Genomic DNA, 19947 nt, shown 5'->3' on the forward strand with positions numbered 1-19947 from the left:
ACCTAGCCAGTCAACAGGTGTCCTTAGGGCAGCCCTCATCAAAATTACTACCATCTCTTTCTGAAGATCAGACTCAGTTCCTTACATATACATGAGGTGGTTCTATTTAATACAATCTATTAAGATCTTGGGGTTTCCTTTACCTTTTGAATTGGAGAGGATTCATTTTTATGATAAATATAACAAGAGTAGTTTGGTGAAGGCAGTCAACTTTTGAGGCGTTCACTTTTTCATGAAATAAGCAAACATTTGAATTCTTCCCATGCCGTGTATCTGCTTCCTATTTTTATGGCAGTTGCTTTTTAAAAGAGTGTCTCTTTTTTTTTAAAAAAAGACTGTCTTTTTAACTGCTGTTGTTCTTCTTTTATATCCTGGAGGGAAGGAGAAAACAAGCTCATATTTTTCTTTCAGCTTGGAAAGAGAAAAAATATTCCCCCCAAACAAAAATATTGACAGTCAAGAGGTCCAGAGAATATCAGTAAGCCAGAGCTGTGAAAGACATAAATAAGACTTTTTTTGCCCCAAAGGATGTAAGCAGATATATGCAGTTCGTGCTGCATACTCAATTTTATTTTCCTGGGGGGTGACAGTTCTTAAGGTGACTGACAGAATTTTTCTTTTTCCCCATCAGTACTTTTTTTTTTTAACATCTTTATTGGGGTATAATTGCTTTACAATGGTGTGTTAGTTTCTGCTTTATAACAAAGTGAATCAGTTATACATATACATATGTTCCCATATCTCTTCCCTCTTGGGTCTCCCTCCCTCCCACCCTCTCTATCCCACCCCTCTAGGTGGTCATAAAGCACCGAGTTGACCTCCCTCTGCTATGCGGCTGCTTCCGACTAGCTATTTATTTTGCGTTTGGTAGTGTATATATGTCCATGCCACTCTCTCACTTTGTCACAGCTTACTCTTCACCCTCCCCATTTCCTCAAGTCCATTCTCTAGTAGGTCTGTGTCTTACCCTAGATTCTTCATGACATTTTTTTCTTAGATTCCATATATATGTGTTAGCATACGGTATTTGTCTTTCTCTTTCTGACTTACTTCACTCTGTATGACAGACTCTAGGTCCATCCACCTCACTACAAATAACTCAATTTTGTTTCTTTTTATAGCTGAGTAATATTCCATTGTATATATGTGCCAAAACTTCTTTATCCATTCATCCGATGCTGGACACTTAGGTTGTTTCCAACTCCTGGCTATTGTAAATACAGCTGCGATGAACATTTTGGTACATGACTCTTTTTGAATTATGGTTTTCTCAGGGTATATGCCCAGTAGTGGGATTGCTGGGTCATATGGTTGTAGTTTTTTAAGGAACCTCCATACTGTTCTGCATAGTGACTGTACCAATTCACATTCCCACCATCAGTGCAAGAGTGTTCCCTTTTCTCCACACCCTCTCCAGCATTTATTATTTCTAGATTTTTTGATGATGGCCATTCTGACCGGTGTGAGGTGATATCTCATTGTACTTTTGATTTGCATTTCTCTAATGATTAATGATACTGAGCATTCTTTCATGTGTTTGTTGGCACTCTGTGTATCTTCTTTGGAGAAATGTCTATTTAGGTCTTCTGCCCATTTTTGGATTGGGTTGTTTGTTTTTTTGTTATTGAGCTGCATGAGCTGCTTGTAAATTTTGGAGATTAATTCTTTGTCAGTTGCTTCATTTGCAAATATTCTCTCCCATTCTGAGTGTTGTCTTTTTGTCTTGTTTATGGTTTCCTTTGCTGTGCAAAAGCTTTGAAGTTTCATTAGGTCCCATTTGTTTATTTTTGTTTTTATTTCCATTTCTCTAAGAGGTGGGTCAAAAAGGATCTTGATGTGATTTATGCTATAGAGTGTCCTGCCTATGTTTTCCTCTAAGAGTTTGATAGTTTCTGGCCTTACATTTAGGTCTTTAATCCATTTTGAGCTTATTTTTGTGTATGGTGTTAGGGAGTGTTCTAAACTCATACTTTTACATGTACCTGTCCAGTTTTCCCAGCACCACTTATTGAAGAGGCTGTCCTTTCTCCACTGTACATTCCTGCCTCCTTAATCAAAGGAGGCAGGATCTTATTGGAAATGCTTTCAGTTTTTCACCATTGAGGATGATGTTGGCTGTGGGTTTGTCATATATGGCCTTTATTATGTTGAGGAAAGTTCCCTCTATGCCTAATTTCTGGAGGGTTTTTATGATAAATGGGTGTTGAATTTTGTTGAAAGCTTTCTCTGAATCTATTGAGATGACCGTATGGTTTTTGTCCTTCATTTTTTTAATATGGTGTATCACGTTGATTGATTTGCATATATTGAAGAATCCTTGCATTCCTGGAATAAACCTCACTTGATCATGGTGTATGATCCTTTCAATGTGCTGTTGGATTCTGTTTGCTAGTATTTTGTTGAGGATTTTTGCATCTTTGTTCATCAGTGATATTGGCCTACAGTTTTCTTTCTTTGTGACATCCTTGTCTGGTTTTAGTATCAGGGTGATGGTGGCCTCGTAGAATGAGTTTGGGATTGTTCCTTCCTCTGCTATATTTTGGAAGAGTTTGAGAAGGATAGGTGTTAGCTCTTCTCTAAATGTTTGATAGAATTCGCCTGTGAAGCCAACTGGTCCTGGGCTTTTGTTTGTTGGAAGATTTTGAACCACAGTTTCAATTTCAGTGCTTGTGATTGGTCTGTTCGTATTTTCTATTTCTTCCTGATTCAGCCTTGGCATGTTGTGCATTTCTAAGAATTTGTCCATTTCTTCCAGGTTGTCCATTTTATTGGCATAGAGTTGCTTGTAGTAATCTCTCATGATCTTTTGTATTTCTGCAGTGTCAGTTGTTACTTCTTTTTCATTTCTAATTCTATTGATTTGAGTCTTCTCCCTTTTTTTCTTGATGAGTCTGGCTAATGGTTTATCAATTTTGTTTATCTTCTCAAAGAAGCAGCTTTTAGTTTTATTGATCTTTGCTATCGTTTCCTTCATTTCTTTTTCATTTATTTCTGATCTGATCTTTATGATTTATTTCCTTTTGCTAACTTTGGGGGTTTTTTTTTTTCTTCTTTCTCTAATTGCTTTAGGTACAAGGTTAGGTTGTTTATTCGAGATGTTTCCTGTTTCTTAAGGTAGGATTGTATTGCTATAAACTTCTCTCTTAGAGCTGATTTTGCTGCATCCCATAGGTTTTGGGTCGTCGTGTCTCCATTGTCATTTGTTTCTAGGTATTTTTTGATTTCCTCTTTGATTTCTTCAGTGATCACTTCGTTATTAAGTAGTGTATTGTTTAGCCTCCATGTGTTTGTATTTTTTACAGATCTTTTCCTGTAATTGATATCTAGTGTCATAGCATTGTGGTCGGAAAAGATACTTGATACAATTTCAATTTTCTTAAATTTACCAAGGCTTGATTTGTGACCCAAGATATGATCTATCCTGGAGAATGTTCCATGAGCACTTGAGAAAAATATGTATTCTGTTGTTTTTGGATGGAATGTTCTATAAATATCAATTAAGTCCATCTTCTTTAATGTATCAGTTAAAGTTTCTGTTTCCTTATTTATTTTCATTCTGGATGATCTGTCCATTGGTGAAAGTGGGGTGTTAAAGTCCCCTACTATGAATGTGTTACTGTCTATTTCCCCTTTTATGGCTGTTAGTATTTGCCTTATGTATTGAGGTGCTCCTATGTTGGGTGCATAAATGTTTACAATTGTTATATCTTCTTCTTGGATCGATTCCTTGATCATTATGTAGTGTCCTTCTTTGTCTCTTCTAAGAGTCTTTATTTTAAAGTCTATTTTGTCTGATATGAGAATTGCAACTCCAGCTTTCTTTTGGTTTCCATTTGCATGGAATATCTTTTTCCATCCCCTCACTTTCAGTCTGTATGTGTCTCTAGGTCTGAGGTGGGTCTCTTGTAGACAGCATATATATGTGTCTTGTTTTTGTATCCATTCAGCCAGTCTGTGTCTTTTGGTGGGAGCATTTAATCCATTTACATTTAAGGTAATTATCGATATGTATGTTCCTATTCCCATTTTCTTAATTGTTTTGGGTTTGTTATTGTAGGTGTTTTCCTTCTCTTGTGTTTCTTGCCTAGAGAAGATCCTTTAGCATTTGTTGTAAAGCTGGTTTGGTGGTGCTGAACTCTCTCAGCTTTTGCTTGCCTGTAAAGGTTTTAATTTCTCCATCAAATCTGAATGAGATCCTTGCTGGGTAGAGTAATCTTGGTTCTAGGTTTTTCTCCTTCATCACTTTAAATATGTCCTGCCACTCCCTTCTGGCTTGCAGAGTTTCTGCTGAAAGATCCGCTGTTAACCTTATGGGGATTCCCTTGTGTGTTATTTGTTGTTTTTCCCTTGCTGCTTTTAATATGTTTTCTTTGTTTTTAATTTTTGACAGTTTGATTAATATGTGTCTTGGCGTGTTTCTCCTTGGATTTATCCTGTTTGAGACTCTCTATGCTTCCTGGACTTGAATAACTATTTCCTTTTCCATATTAGGGAAGTTTTCAACTATAATCTCTTCAAATATTTTCTCAGTCCCTTTCTTTTTCTCTTCTTCTTTTGGAACCCCTGTAATTCGAATGTTAATGTGTTTATTTTTGTCCCAGAGGTCTCTGAGACTGTCCTCAGTTCTTTTCATTCTTTTTTCTTTATTCTGCTCTGCAGTAGTTATTTCCACTATTTTATCTTCCAGGTCACTTATCCCTTCTTCTGCCTCAGTTATTCTGCTATTGATCCCATCTAGAGTAAATTTCATTTATTGTGGTGTTCGTCATTGCTTGTTTCATCTTTAGTTCTTCTAGGTCCTTGTTAAATGTTTCTGGCATTTTCTCTATTCTATTTCCAAGATTTTGGATCATCTTTACTATCATTATTCTGAATTCTTTTTCAGGTAGACTGCCTATTTCCTCTTCGTTAGGTCTGGTGGGTTTTTATCTTGCTCCTTCATCTGCTGTGTGTTTTTCTGTCTTCTCATTTTGCTGATCTTACTGTGTTTGGGGTCTCCTTTTTGCAGACTGCAGGTTCGTAGTTCCCATTGTTTTTGGTGTCTGTCCCCAGTGGCTAAAGTTGTTTCAGTGGGTTCTGTCAGCTTCCTGGTGGAGGGGAGTAGTGCCTGTGTTCTGGTGGATGAGGCTGGATCTTGTCTTTCTGGTGGGCAGGTCCACATCTGGTGGTGTGTTTTGGGGTGTCTGTGGACTTACTATGATTTTTGGCAGCCTCTCTGCTAATGGGTGGGGTTGTGTTCCTGTCTTGCTAGTAGTTTGGCATAGGGTGTCCAGCACTGTAACTTGCTGGTCGTTGAGTGAAGCTGGGTGTTGGTGTTGAGATGGAGATCTCTGGGGGATTTTTGCGGTTTGATATTACATGGATCTGGGAGGTCTCTTGTGGACCAGTGTCCTGAAGTTGGCTCTCCCACCTCAGAGGCACAGCAGTGACTCCTGGCTGCAGCACCAAGAGCCTTTCATCCACACAGCTCAGAATAAAAGGGAGAAAAAGTAGAAAGAAGGAAAGAAAGAAAGAAAGAGAGAAAGAGAGAAAGAGAGAAAGAAAGAAAGAGGATAAAATAAAATAGAATAAAGTAAGATAAAATAAAATAAAGTTATTAAAATAAAAATTTACTAAGAAAAAAATTTTTTTTAAAGTAAAAAAAAAAAAGGGACGGATAGAACCCTAGGACAAATGGTGAAAGCAAAGCTATACAGACAAAATCTCTCACAGAAGCATACACATACACACAAAAAGAGGAAAAGGGGAAAAAATAATAAATCTTGTTCTCAGAGTCCACCTCCTTAATTTGGGATGATTCGTTGACTATTCAGGTATTCCACAGATGCAGGTACATCAGGTTGATGGTGGAGATTTAATCCACTGCTCCTGAGGCTGCTGGGAGAGATTTCCCTTTCTCTTCTTTGTTCGCACAGCTCCTGGGGCTCTGCTTTGGATTTGGCCCCGCCTCTGTGTGTAGGTCGCCGGAGGGCGTCCGGTCGTCGCTCAGACAGGACGGGGTTAAAGGAGCCGCTGATTCGGGGGCTCTGGCTCACTCAGGCCGGGGGGAGGGAGGGGCGCGATGCGGTGCGAGCCTGCGGCGGCAGAGGCCGGCGTCACTTTGCAGCAGCCTGAGGCGCGCCGTGCGTTCTCCCGGGGAAGTTGTCCCTGGATCACGGGACCCTGGCCGTGGCGGGCTGCACAGGCTCCCAGGAGGGGAGGTGGTGATAGTGACCTGTGCTTGCACACAGGCTTCTTGGTGGCGGCAGCAGCAGCCTTAGCGTCTCATGCCCGTCTCTGGAGTCAACGCTGTTAGCCGCGGCTCGCGCCCACCTCTGGAGCTCCTTTAAGCAGTGCTGTTAATCCCCTCTCCTGGTGCACCAGGAAATAAAGAGAGAAGGAAAAGTCTCTTGCCTCTTCAGCAGGTCCAGACTTTCCCCCGGATCCCTCCCAGCTAGCCGTGGCGCACTAACCCCCTGCAGGCTGTGTTCACGCCGCCAACCCCAGTCCTCTCCCTGCGCTCCAACTGAAGGCCAAGCCTCAGCTCCCAACCCCGCCCGCCCCGGCGGGTGAGCAGACAAGCCTCTCGGGCTAGTGATTGCTGGTTGGCACCCATCTTCTGTGCGGGAATCTCTCCGCTTTGCCCTCCGCACCCCTGTTGCTGTGCTCTCCTCTCCGGCTCCGGAGCTTCCCCCCTCCGCCACCCGCAGTCTCTGCCCGTGAAGGGGCTTCCTAGTGTGTGGAAACCTTTCCTCCTTCACTGCTCCCTCCCACTGGTGCAGGTCCCGTCCCTATTCTTTTGTCTCTGTGTTTTGTTTTTTCTGTTGCCCTACCCAGGTACGTGGGGAGTTTCTTGCCTTTTGGGAGGTCTGAGGTCTTCTGCCAGCGTTCAGTGGGTGTTCTGTAGGAGTTGTTCCATGTGTAGATGTATTTCTGATGTATCTGTGGGGAGGAAGGTGATCTCCGCGTCTTACTCTTCCGCCATCTTCCCCCTCGCTCCTCCCCATCAGTTCTTTGTCAGTTGTATTCATGTGTCTTCTTTCCTCCACTATGCTAGGTCTCCTTGTGAAAACAGCAATAATTATATGGTTAACTGGGGGACTTATTAACAAGAAGACAGACATTATAAGATTTACTTGATGAATTGTCTCTGTCTCTCTTAAAGAACATGGTTTTACAACTTAACAACCAATAGAGATGTGGGTACATGGTTGAATAGTATTTCCTTGGAGTTTATTTACTACAAACAAAGAAACAAACAAAAACCCAAAATGGACAAAGTAATTTAGGGACAACTTAAATGATGTGATGATTGTTCCAAAGTTGCTTAATTTCAAAAAGATACACTTAACTTGTAAATGAAAATTAAGTGGTAACTGTGCTCCTCTCATTTATGTTTACCTTAAGTTTTAAGGTTAGCGTCAGTGACTAAAAGAAAACGACGTTGGGCTTCCCTGGTGGCGCAGTGGTTGAGAGTACCCCTGCCGATGCAGGGGACACGGGTTCATGTCCTGGTCCGGGAAGATCTCACATGCTGCGGAGCGGCTGGGCCCATGAGCCATGGCCGCTGAGCCTGCGCGTCTGGAGCCTGTGCTCCGCAACGGGAGAGGCTACAACAGTGAGAGGCCCGCATACCTCAAAAAAAAGAAATAAAAAGAAAATGACGTCTGATACTGCTATAGGTAATAAGAAATTTAGTATTTTTTTATCCAAGGCTTTTGACGTCTATTATGAAAATAGAAAACAGTTCTCTTGGAGATAAACTCCTTTAGTTCAATGTCCATCCATTGATTCAGTAACTCAAAAAGCTGAATGATTGTCAAGCACTAGAAATACAAAGATAAAAAGTCATAAATGATAAAAGTCATTCATGTGCTTTTAGCATTTGCCGTCCAGTAGCTTACAGTTTTGGGGGAGAAATATAATTATCTATAATAGAAGGTGAGAAAAAGTACAACATGCTGTGGAAATACAGATATCATATTTAGCTTTGTGTCCTCAACATGGTGCCTGGAATGAAGTTAGCAGTGAATAAATTTAGTAGTGTGGTATTCAAGGTGGAAAAAAAAAAAAGAGAGGACCTTGATATTGCTTGCTGCTTTCTTTTTCTTATCATAGCTCATATTTTATCAATATGATTATTACAATATTTTTCTGAGGTATCTGGATATCATTGGAAAATAAGCAGAGAAACTTCTGTGACTCACTTTTAAAATAGTGGACACAGAGGAGAAAGTATTCTTAATGAGATTATAGACTGAGCAATAAATAAATAAATGTTGACTCTGGGAGCAATGTACATGTAAATACGAGTTGAATGAGTTTATTCAGGATAATTGCCAAATACATACATACATATGTATACACACTTTAAAAACATTATTTGTAGAATTTTCATATGTGATTTTATATCTGTATTTACATATTTTATTGATTAGTTTAATAAAATATCACTGATTTGCAAAATTCTGAATGAATTCTAAGATTTTATCCAAAAGAAAAATGGAGAAGAAAATGAAGATTTACTTTTCATACTGAGCTGTGGTAAAAGCCTGATAAAAGAGAATCAAGGTCAGATTTATGGTTATTTCACCACTATCATCTTGTCGTAGCATCTGCAAATGATACTTGCATATGTATGAATAGATACATTTGTAAACATTTAAAAATTATTAAATATGTCTACTGCAAGTCAAGTCTCATTACATGTGAAAAATAAAATGTAAGGGCCAGTTCCTTCCTAAAAGAACAATCAGAACTAATAGGTTATAACTTTTTGAAAAAACTGTAAAAACAAGAGGAAGCATAAAAGCCATGTTTTATAAAACAAAGCAAACCAAAAATTTTACTTTTTTCTAATAATAAAACCTGCAATCTAGGAAAAATAAACTATAGGAGAAAACTCAAATCGCTGGCATAAAAAGAGGTATATAAGGTATATGCTGTGATATTTTAGAGTACTTTATCTACCAAAGTCTATTATGTGGATTTATGTGTCTCATATTATTATTACTATTATTATTATTTTTTGCGGTACGCGGGCCTCTCACCGCTGTGGCCTCTCCCGTTGCGGAGCACAGGCTCTGGATGCACAGGCCCAGCGGCCATGGCTCATGGGCCCAGCCGCTCCACAGCATGTGGAATCTTCCCGGACCGGGGCACGAACCCATGTCCTTTGCATCGGCAGGCGGACTCTCAACCACGGCGCCACCAGGGAAGCCCTGTCTCATATTATTTTTATATCTTATTCTATTTCATCTGGTTACATTATAGAAATTTCTCCTGTCATTAAGTATTTTTTACAAAGTATTTTAATAGATGTGTAAAATTTCATTCAAGGGAAACCATAGTTTATTGATATTTGGCACATTTTCGAATATTGCAATGTTTGTGTAACTGTTCACTTCATCTACCTTTCGTATATCAGCAGTCTGCGTTGCCTGATGAAATTTAGTAGTTAAAATTTTTCTGAATAGACACAGGGCTTTTCTACTGAGAGTAGAAGTGGGGAGGAACAGAAGATATAAGGGGATATAGACAAGAAAGAAAGGTAGAGCTGTCACTGGAGTAGCATCATTTTGTACCACAGGTTGATGTAGTGGCAGAATAGAGTTTAATGAGAACACTGATTTTTATTGTGTTCCTACTTCATACTATCTGCTTTATGTACATCATCTCTGTTAATCTTCTTAACAATCCAGTGAAACAAGTACAGTAGTTAACCACCTTTTGTGGCTGAAGAAGATGAAACTCACAGTCTTAGAATCAAGCTCTCTGGCTCCAAGCTTTCACTGTTGACTATAAGTTCCTCTGTCAAGTTACCTGACTATGCCTGTGTTCAAGGAGAGGCACAAACAAGTGCAGGAGTCAGTGGTTCCTGCCCAGGTTTCCATTTGGGGCTGCTGGTTTATATTGACATCATAAATCCTGGGATGGAAGTAATTTTGAAAGGTCACCTAATCCATTCACCCTGCCTTAAACTTTCCTGACAGTTGAGGAGCTACCTTAATTCTCTACCCATTCAAAAGAAAGTACAGCTTCCTTCTGTCTCTTATTCCTGGATTTAACAACTCCTAGAGCAGGAAATCTCATCCTTTTTTTATAGCATAAATCCCACTCAGTGCTATTTAAGCTTGCTGCTTTTTGCTCTGCTTCTTGAGGACACATAGTGATGTCTAAATAACAGAATTTCCTTTACTTAAAGATGGACACTAAAAATGTCTCTTCTTCAAACTGTATAATTCATGTGCTTTTAACTTTTTTAAAAAAAATATTTTTCAACAACTTTAGTTGTCTTTTATTCTTCTTGGCATCAGAGTTCTTTTCCTTCTTTTTTGTATTAATGGGCTCAGATCAGAGAGTTCTAGAGGATATTTGACCTTGGTTTTGCTGGCTTTTCTAGACCTTTGTTTAAATCCCTTTAAAAGAAATTCCGTAGCTGCCCTGTGGTCTTCATCAACAATGTCGAAACATTATGAATATCTTCTCTTTTTTATTTCCTTTTCGTGAGTCTCATTTGATCACTTGCTTTCTTTTAAAGATTTAATCAAATGTGAGTATGCATAAAACCACTCTTGGTGGGTAAGGAAGTCCTCCAATTCAGATACCCTCCTAGCTAAATATTTATTGGATGATGATGTCTTTTGAAAGTCTGCTTACAGTCATGTTTTTTCTCTCCAGCCCTGTCTGTAGTCCCATTTGATTCACATTGTGCAACTAATACAGCTTCATCTCTATTCAGTGTTTCTATCTTAAATTTAAATGGGATTAATGCAGTGAAAAGTTCTTTCTAAATGATTAGGTTAATAATCTGGAAATTATGGCTTCCCAAATAAGGCATCCCCAAAGCTCCTTTACTTCATTTTTTAGGACAACTTTTTTGCCTGTCTTCAGATTTCCAAATCATTAATATAATGTCCATGTGATTGATAATTCTAAATATGATTTATCTACTTTGTGTTTTACTTTGAAAAGAGTGGAGACCATCTTCTCAATTGATTCAACAACTGTAGATGTTTCTAGAGGTCACACTGCAAGACAGCATTTGCCATCAATCATGGTTTTAATTAAAACTTGGGTTATAGCTGAGTAAACATTCTCCTCTGCTGTTAATTTCTCAAGCATTTTTACCCCTGTCTTTTTTTCTTAAAATATATTAAAATAATAATAATGTTTATTATCTATTTTGTATTTTATATTTCTTGGCACTGCTTAATATTCATGGTTTAGAAAAAACAAGTATAAGTATTAAAATCTGAATGATGTTTCCCCTATAGCCAGAGGTCAACTTGATTATATGTACAGTATCAATCACTGAAATATATAAACTGTCCTGAGCATTTATATCCAAGTGTACTTATTAATTTTGTATTAAAAAATAAGCTACCACTACTTTTGCCTTTCTAATATTTATCGTAAAACTAACAAACAATGGCACTTTACTCATTTAAAGATACGAAGAGATATAGTACTATGTAGATATGTAAAAAGCAGCAAGATTTTTAAAAATATTCATGATAATAAAAAGTATCCTATGAAAAATTAACTAAAGGTAATCTTTTTAGGATAATAGCTCCACTTTTCCAATCATATGTGCAATCTCCTATGAAATCTGAAAAAGAATACTGTAAATTCATGCTTTCACAGAAACCTAGATGATCTGACTGACATAAATTGACCCTCTTAAAGGACTACCGTTGATCTCCAGAAAACCAGAATATTCAACAAACAGGTGACCTTTAAGTAAAAGTTTAGATTAGATCCACTCTACAAATGTAAAAATTTCAAAATCACATATATTATTAAACCTTTGAGAAGTAGTAAAATAATTTGAGACATACATTCTGGGTTTAAACCATTTGAAAAACTATATAACCATCTGAGATGTGCATAATATAAAATATCTAAATTTTTTATGAAGTTAAAATAAAATCCATTTTGCATGTCAACTTGTTAATCTTCAATTACATGAAACTACATTTTTACCTTTGGAAATGGTGTTATGTCTAGTTCATACTCTTAGTACATTTTGGCTACTATAACTACAACAACAAAAAACACAGACTGGGTAGCTTATAAACAATAGAAATTTATTTTTCATTGCTCTGGAGGCTGGAATTCAAGATCCAGATTCCAGTGTAATCGGGTTTTGGTGAAGGCACTCTTTAGGTTACAGACTGCTGATTCGTGCTGACATTGTAGAAGGGGCAAGGGACTTTCTTGTGCCTCTTTTATAAAAGCATTTATCTCAGTTATGAGGGTCACACCCTCAGACCTAATCACCTTCCATAGGCCCCACCTCCTAACACTATCACCTTGGGAATTAGGTTTTCAACCTATGAATTTTGGGATGAATGCAAACATTCAGGCCATAGCATCTATTTTTTAAAAATTATAAGTATGCATTCAAAGACAACACTGTACCCAGACAAATCATGTTTTATATGAAGTTTCACAGGAAATTCTTAAGAAAGTTAATAGCAACAGCTGTATCAAGCTTCATGTCAAAATTTTTATAAATAATATTTGAGACTCTAACTTATATCACCATTTTCAAATTTTTGCTGAAACTTTAGATCAACGAGAAATAGTTTTATTTTTTCAGTTCAGTAGTGGTTCACCCAGATTATAAAACCTGCCATAAAGAGGTAAGAAAATGTAAAGGATGAAAAATGCTAAAATATTATAAAAGATTCTTTACTTTATATTCCAACAATAGATCATTTTAGGACATTTTAGGATATAAATTAGTAGATAAAATTTAAATCTCTATTAGTGAAAAGCATTTATTCTGATGAAATATTTGAATTAAGATTAGCCAATTCAGAATCAATAAACTGTCAATCCATTTTGCTAGCCAGTGATTTCCTTAAAAGTATTCAGAATAGCAGCATTCTTTTGAATTGATACAACAAACCCAGCATACTTTTTCTCTCACTTAATGTAACTTAGTCTGTATGGTTTTTACGTGAGAAAAGCCTGTAAGAATTGTCTTTGTACTATACTATACCTGTATATACAAGAAAGACTTTATTTATTTATTTATTTATTTTAAGAAAAACTTATATTTCCAAATATTTTAATCATTCTTAACGGTTTTGATTCTCACAAAATTTTCATATCTAATTGCTTTTTCCTTTCTCAGTAAATTATGAAAATAACTTTCTCTTTTAAAGATTTGTTGAATGAAAATTCAGTATGTTTCAATTATCTTTAGGTTAAATTTATTAGTATTGCCTGATGACAGTAAGAGATGCATTGCAAATTAGATGACCTTGAGTCACATCAGTATTCAAAGTCAGATGATGATACATTTAAAGAACAGATCTGGTGACTTCCCTGTAAAAATCCATATAAAAGGAAATAGTTATACCACAAGGAGTCAGCACTGATGGATGAGTGTATTGGAAAAAACACAGTAAATGGGAGATCAACAAGAACCATTTCCAAATTAGATTTTTCATTTCAACAATATGAAACCAAGCTGGTGCACATCAGGAAATTGTTCACACAAGGGAAAAACATGATTATGATATTTCTCATTGAATCGAGATAAAACAAATATTATATTCAACACATTTCACCTTACACAATCCAGTGACTGGTATAGGGAGAAGTGATTCTTACATGTTTATCATACGTGAAAAATGGGGGATATAATGAAGGATTTACACCAGAAAGAAAAAAAGTAGTAAATTTGTCTTACCAATTTAAAAAATGTTGCCATTCTTAACGTGTTTAGGAAATCATTTTTTACAAAGGTAAAATATCAAGCAAAAGAGAGAGGCAGATTACTAATTCTAATGTATAATGCAGGTATTAACATCATGAGGACTTAATAGAAAGCTTTCTATGGATTGTGCCTTACTTGCTATTTTTAAACAAAAGCAATTAATGTTATTCTGGAGTTTAGCTTTACTTTGCCACTAATAACATCGGTTCTGAAACTCTGTGGATCCAAAACATTTTGATTTTAGTCTAAAGGTTATGGGTGAACTTTTAAGCAGCTAGATGTTGCTAATTTTAATTATGCCTAGAATGAACCTGTATGACATATTTTGGAAGTATCTTAGTCTCAGAACTGAAATAAATTCAACTTTTCTTAGAAATTCAGACTTACAATACCACATATTAATCATTTGTACTATAACTTGATATTTATACTGAGCACAGATTTCTGTTTCTATGAATATAGAAAAAATATAAAACAAGCAAGAGGCTTTCAGTGGAATGTAAATCAATACTTTGGCAAAATATAACCTGTTAACTTTTCTCTACTACTATCCAAACCCCAGGCTAATAGCACTTCAGTATTTCAAATGTTAAGTAAATCTTTTATAACAAAACTGTACTTTTGAAACCAAACATACGTCTGGTTTTGATTTGTTATTCCCACATTAAGCACAGAACGTAAACTACTTCACATTGCTATGGCTTTACTACAAGCATGCTTTCTCTAGTGTGTGAGCATAAAATGTGAAACAGGCTCTTTCATAAAGGAGGAAATCAGCTTTAAAAAAAGTCACCATGGCTTAGTAACTTCACCTTTCTATCCCTCAGCCACATACAAGAAGGCCACTTTTTTTTCCCCAGAGGATGCCTCAAATTAATACGTGTTTCTTTGATTTTATTCTTTTTACCTTAAAGAATAGGAGTAAAATTTCCTTGTGATGAGTGGGCATTTAAACATTACTTCTATTGATTATATTTTCTTGGGTTATATTCAAAACCAAATCCATTTTGCAAATGTCTGGAGATCCCAAATTATTACTTCAACTTTATTTAAGACATGTCCTACCCTACAATATTTCTTTGATTTAAGAAGATTTATTAATAAATACTGAGAGGATTATTTGCCTATATGAAAAACTCAGTTATCCTAAATCTAATTTAATTTGAAAATCTCAATCACCATGGCACTATTAAAGAGAGTATTTCTCTTTTCTAACTTTACTGTGTTATGGTTCTGTTATACAGTAATTTAATCAGAATCTATACCCACTGAATCCCCATATCTGTGATGGAATTGATTCTCTGCTAGACTATGTCCAGTGGGTCAGGGTGGTAACATGTCCTTCTGATTAAAACATAGCAATGACCTGGCAGGACATCTGCAACTGCTCAGGAGACTGAGCCAGTCACTTGATTCCTATGGATCCAAGTCTATGGAAAATGTTAAAAACATCTTTATTAAAAAAAAAAAAAATCCAACTTTTAGACATAAACCACCTTGCCCATGTAATATTGTTTATATAAAAATCAAATAGTATAATCATATATATATTTGGTTTATGAAAAAACTTGAGATGTTCTGATTGCACAAAGAAGTAAGGGCAGCATCCATGCAATTTCTGCATAATCCATTATGTAGAGTATATTGAGTCAGGAAGATGTATTGTGTCTGTGTTTTTTCCATCAATATTCTGCAATTGAGACACAGAAATACCAATAGACTTTTCTCAAAGAAGCCATTTAATGCCTTCCAAGTATGTGTGGGACATACCAAGGAGAACACACTAGGATATCCCTTCTCTTGCTTAGTTTAGGGGCTTCTTTTGGTGGATGGATTTTTTTTTTTTTCATGATTGTGATGGGAATTTCCACTTGGGTGCATTATTTAGAAGAAAACAAAATAATTTTCTATAAATAACTTTAATTTTAAACTTCCTGTATAGAAACACAAAGCAAAAGGCAGAACACCTGGATAAGATCTTGCAATTGTGAATATTATATAATAACTCTTAGAAGTACTATAATGTAAAGATAAATGAATGTGATAACCATTTTTGTGCATTTCAAATGGTGATGTATGCTTCTGCGACTTTCTACTTGTGAATCATACTCAATGTTATATTTTTATTTTTTGTGCCCCTGTATGTCAACATAAATGTAAGCATTAAGGAAATCTTGGTGTTACTGTATGTACTGTTATTTTATTTTAGTGGTCATACTTTGTTCTCAGACCTCTTCTATGCAGGAGATAAGGAGGTCAACACTAGTACCAAGTTGGATATCACATCAGCACACTGATTGGTGTCTTTTCTCTGAACCATTAAAACACTGTTTGCTTGGTTGGCAGCGTAGGGCTATCTCACCATGTTCGTGCTTGCTGTTGATTTTGTTTTTCTGTTTTATGTGATTAAGCTCCATTATGAGGATTTTCAGGTCACTCACAGTTAAATGTTATTCTAGCTGATGGGCACTTTGATCAGCTTGTCCCACAACTTTTCTTTGAAAATCACATTTTCCCTTTCAAAAGATTTCTCAGCAAAAATGGTTTTAAATTAAGTCATCAAAAAAAAATGCACAGAGGCCAATTAATATACTCACTGACATGGATCGTGCACCCTCTTCTTTCTTTAATCCTGACCCATGCAGTTAATTTAGAAGACAAGTATTTAACATGTGACTAAGGGGAAAAAAAAAAGAGAAAAAAAAAAATCCACTAATCTAAGACTGCCTGTGCATTGGCCTCAGAAATTATTTTCCACATAGTTCAATGGAATGAGAAAACCATACCACCTGCTGTGCTATTGTTATTGTTGAAATGTGTGAACTTTATTCTGTAAGCAGGATATTCATTTGCCGTTGATTTAGTTATGAATATAATGCATAGAGACCTCAAAACAAAGGTTACATTTTTATGTAAAAATTTCTTAAGGTTCGATATATAAATGAGTTTTACTTACATTACAAGATTATATCATGAGACAGCATTTATATTTTCCTATTAAAATTATTTAAAATGTAAGTGTATAATGAAGTGGACTACTAATACTATACTAGGTAGAAATTTCACTTTTATCCTTAAAATTAATCAACCATGTTAAAATAATGTTATTTTATTGATAATGATTTTTGTCTTCCAGAGAAATTTCATTTTTTTCCCTGCTCTTTGCAAGAAGATCTGATAATAATATTTATTTCTCTAGAAGGCTGTGTTCATGTATGTATATCCTCATAGTTATAATTACATTTTTTCTTACTTTTTTGCTCTTAGTGTATCACCATTGTTACACTTTAAATAATAATTCAAGTTATCAAGTACCCCAAGGGCATTGATATTTTTTCAGTGAGTTCAAGATATAGTCCCAACTTAAAACACACTTGTAATGAATTCCACTCCTGCATAGCTGAAAGGCATTTTATGTATCAGGGTCTCCAGGGCTTTTCAGGTCTGGAGATTATGATGCAGCAATTAAAGTGAGGATTGTTGTAGCATTCTCATTTTTTGAACAGAGCTCCATCTTCTGAAATTGACAGAAAATGTTTAATTCTAGACTTTAAAGGATACTGTCTGGAACATTTGCATTAATAAAGGGGAAACCATGCAGCGGGTCATGTTACTTTCAAACAGATTAAAGAATGTATAATGACAAAAAAACTCAGGGAACTTCCTTATAACAAGAAAAGAAGGTTGGAGACTCTTACATAGAGCTTTCAAATGACTGTGCAGTGTTAAGCTGACATGTGAGAAAAGAGATTAACTGATGGGACTGACAGCATGAAGCTGTCAGAAAACTAACCATGCTACTTCCTGATCTTAGTACTACTCATCAATGTCAAATTATAACATCCTAAGGGAGACAAGGGGATTACAAAATATTAAAATGAACATATTGGGAAAATCTCTATCAACGCTAGATTTTGGTACACTCTCCATAAGGAAAAAAAAAGGTAATGTGTTTCTAAATTCATGCGTTCAGAAATAGAGATTGCCAACACTTCTCATTACTAAAACTAAGACATTATTATGTACCTCAGTATGTGATTGCAATTTCAAAACTCTAGTGCCTAACTGGATGAAATTGATACTTTACAGCATTTGTCAAAGAACCTAAAACTAAATCAACTTAATAATAAAAACAAATAATTGTGTAACACTTGATAGTGTTCTCACTCTAGATATTTGATTTGTGCCTCATAATAAGTCTCTTAGTAGTTAAGTCAGGTAGTCTTATTGTATCCATTTTTATTGCTAAGAAGCTGAAGCTTTTTGCTACTAAATATCTTCCCTGAGGTTAAGTTGTGAAAGCAGGTCTCAAATATAAGTCTTCTCATTTCCTATTCTATGCTCTTTCATTTATGCTATACTGTGACTTAATTAGACTCTTAAATGATTTTATTTATAAGCATCTAAAGCCAGACATCTTTATTTTTTTAAGGCTGTACTCATGTGCAACTGAGAGTCAAAGGTCACTCTAATTTGTTCAGCTTTTTGTGACTCACATTTATCCCTATGTAAAATGGCAATACACTTCATGAAATGAAACTATGTCATCAAAATCAGGTTCTAATGAGATTGACTTTAAAGCTAGTTATCAGGCTTCTGGTGTAAAATGGACGAGCTCCTAAGTCAAATCCTCATTATCCACTAAAAGACCTGTGGACACACAGGACAAATGATAACTCTTCACAGCATCAAAAGAAACTAAGCTTTACAGACAAATAATTGTCCAAATCTGGGAGGATTCTCCAGAAAATGGAATTTCAGATCTTTGCTTCAATAAAAACAGTGTCAGAGGTTCTGTTTCCACATAGGATGTAACAGAAGTTCACAATGATATAATGCTCCAAAATTAACAATGAGAATCTGAATCAAGTACAAAATTCATAGTTAGAGTGTCTATATTAATATCAGACAAGCTAGATTTCAGAATATAATACTAGTAATAGAAAGGATCATTTAACGAAGATAAAAAGGGGTCAGTTTACCAAGAAGACACACCACCAGTCCTAACAGCAGAGCTTCAAAATACATGAAGAAAAATGTGATAGAATTGAAAGGAAAAATGAAGAAACTATAGTGATAGTTGGAGACTTGAATACTGCTTTCTCAGAAATTAGACAGTAAATCAATAATGTCATAGAAGAATTGGCCAACGTTATCTACCAAGTAAGCCAAACTGATGTTTATAGAACACTCTATTCAAGAACAATAAATACATGGTATTTTAAAATACACATAAAGATATATATTTTTTTTTTCCAGGCCACAAAACAAACCTCAAGGAATAGAAATCATTCAAATTATCCTCCCAGATTACAACAGAATTAAACTAGAAACCAGTGACAGAATTATATATAGAAAATCCCTAAGTATTGGGATATTAAACAACATAATTGCAAATATCCCATGGGTCAAATAAAAAGTCTCAAGAAATTTTAAAAAATATTTTGAACTGAATAAAAAAGAAATCATTTCAAAATTTGTGGAAGGCAGCCAAAGCACTGCAGAGAGTAAAATTTGTAGTATTATTAAATGCTTTTATAAGAAGAGAAGAAAGGTCCCCAAACAGTAATGTAAACCTCCACCTTAAGAAACTAGAAAAAGAGCAAATGAAAACCAAAGTAATTAGTAAATAAAACAGAGCACCTCGGCATATACATTTCTGAAAGCAGCACCATGTGCAATTATCTGGCTAGAACGTGGTGCAAAAGATTGAGTGACAAGAGGAGTAAAATAGAGTTATGAATAAAAAATGGTAAATTTCTCCTCCATGCTAGGTAACCTCTTGAGTTTTTCACAACTGTTTTATCTCCCACTGATATCGATTGTATTATTGTTATAAATAATATAATCTTCAGATATGCATATTTCTTCTGTCTTGGATATAATTGGTACATGGCAGTAGATTGTAGATGGAGCATAATGGAAAGCCATCCATGTGATAATAATCATATGCAATACTGATATAGCACTCACTCTCTGCCACCAACGCTCCTAATTACTTCCTGTATATTATGCCATTTAATTATCTTAACAATCCTGAATGACTATTGTTATTGCCATTTTACATATGAAAAACCTGAGGACCAGAGGTTTTAAGTAATTTTCACAAGGTCTCAGAGTGAGTAAGTAGCAGTGCAGGATTTCATCCCAGGCAGTTTTTATCATTATGCTATAAAACAAGAGTTGTAATGCTTTGCAGTTGTTCATATGTTTTTTCCCCATATAATTTTTCTCTC

At 35.8% G+C, this 19947-nt stretch overlaps 1 long non-coding RNA gene across 3 annotated transcripts in view; it reads left to right on the forward strand.

The window, feature by feature from the left end:
- LOC307184398 overlaps positions 1-19947 on the forward strand; it is a 266257-nt gene that overhangs the window by 168256 nt on the left and 78054 nt on the right. The window contains exons 1-2 of one of the 3 annotated variants that reach the window (XR_013827722.1): positions 11629-11710; positions 16848-16924. The exons of the other annotated variants lie outside the window; for them this stretch is intronic. This is a non-coding gene — a long non-coding RNA (uncharacterized lncRNA). Of the gene's footprint in view, positions 1-11628; positions 11711-16847; positions 16925-19947 lie in introns of those variants that run through there. 3 annotated transcript variants of the gene reach the window in all.

This window comes from Stenella coeruleoalba (assembly GCF_951394435.1).
Source record: "Stenella coeruleoalba genome assembly, chromosome: 3".
Lineage (NCBI taxonomy): Eukaryota > Metazoa > Chordata > Mammalia > Artiodactyla > Delphinidae > Stenella > Stenella coeruleoalba.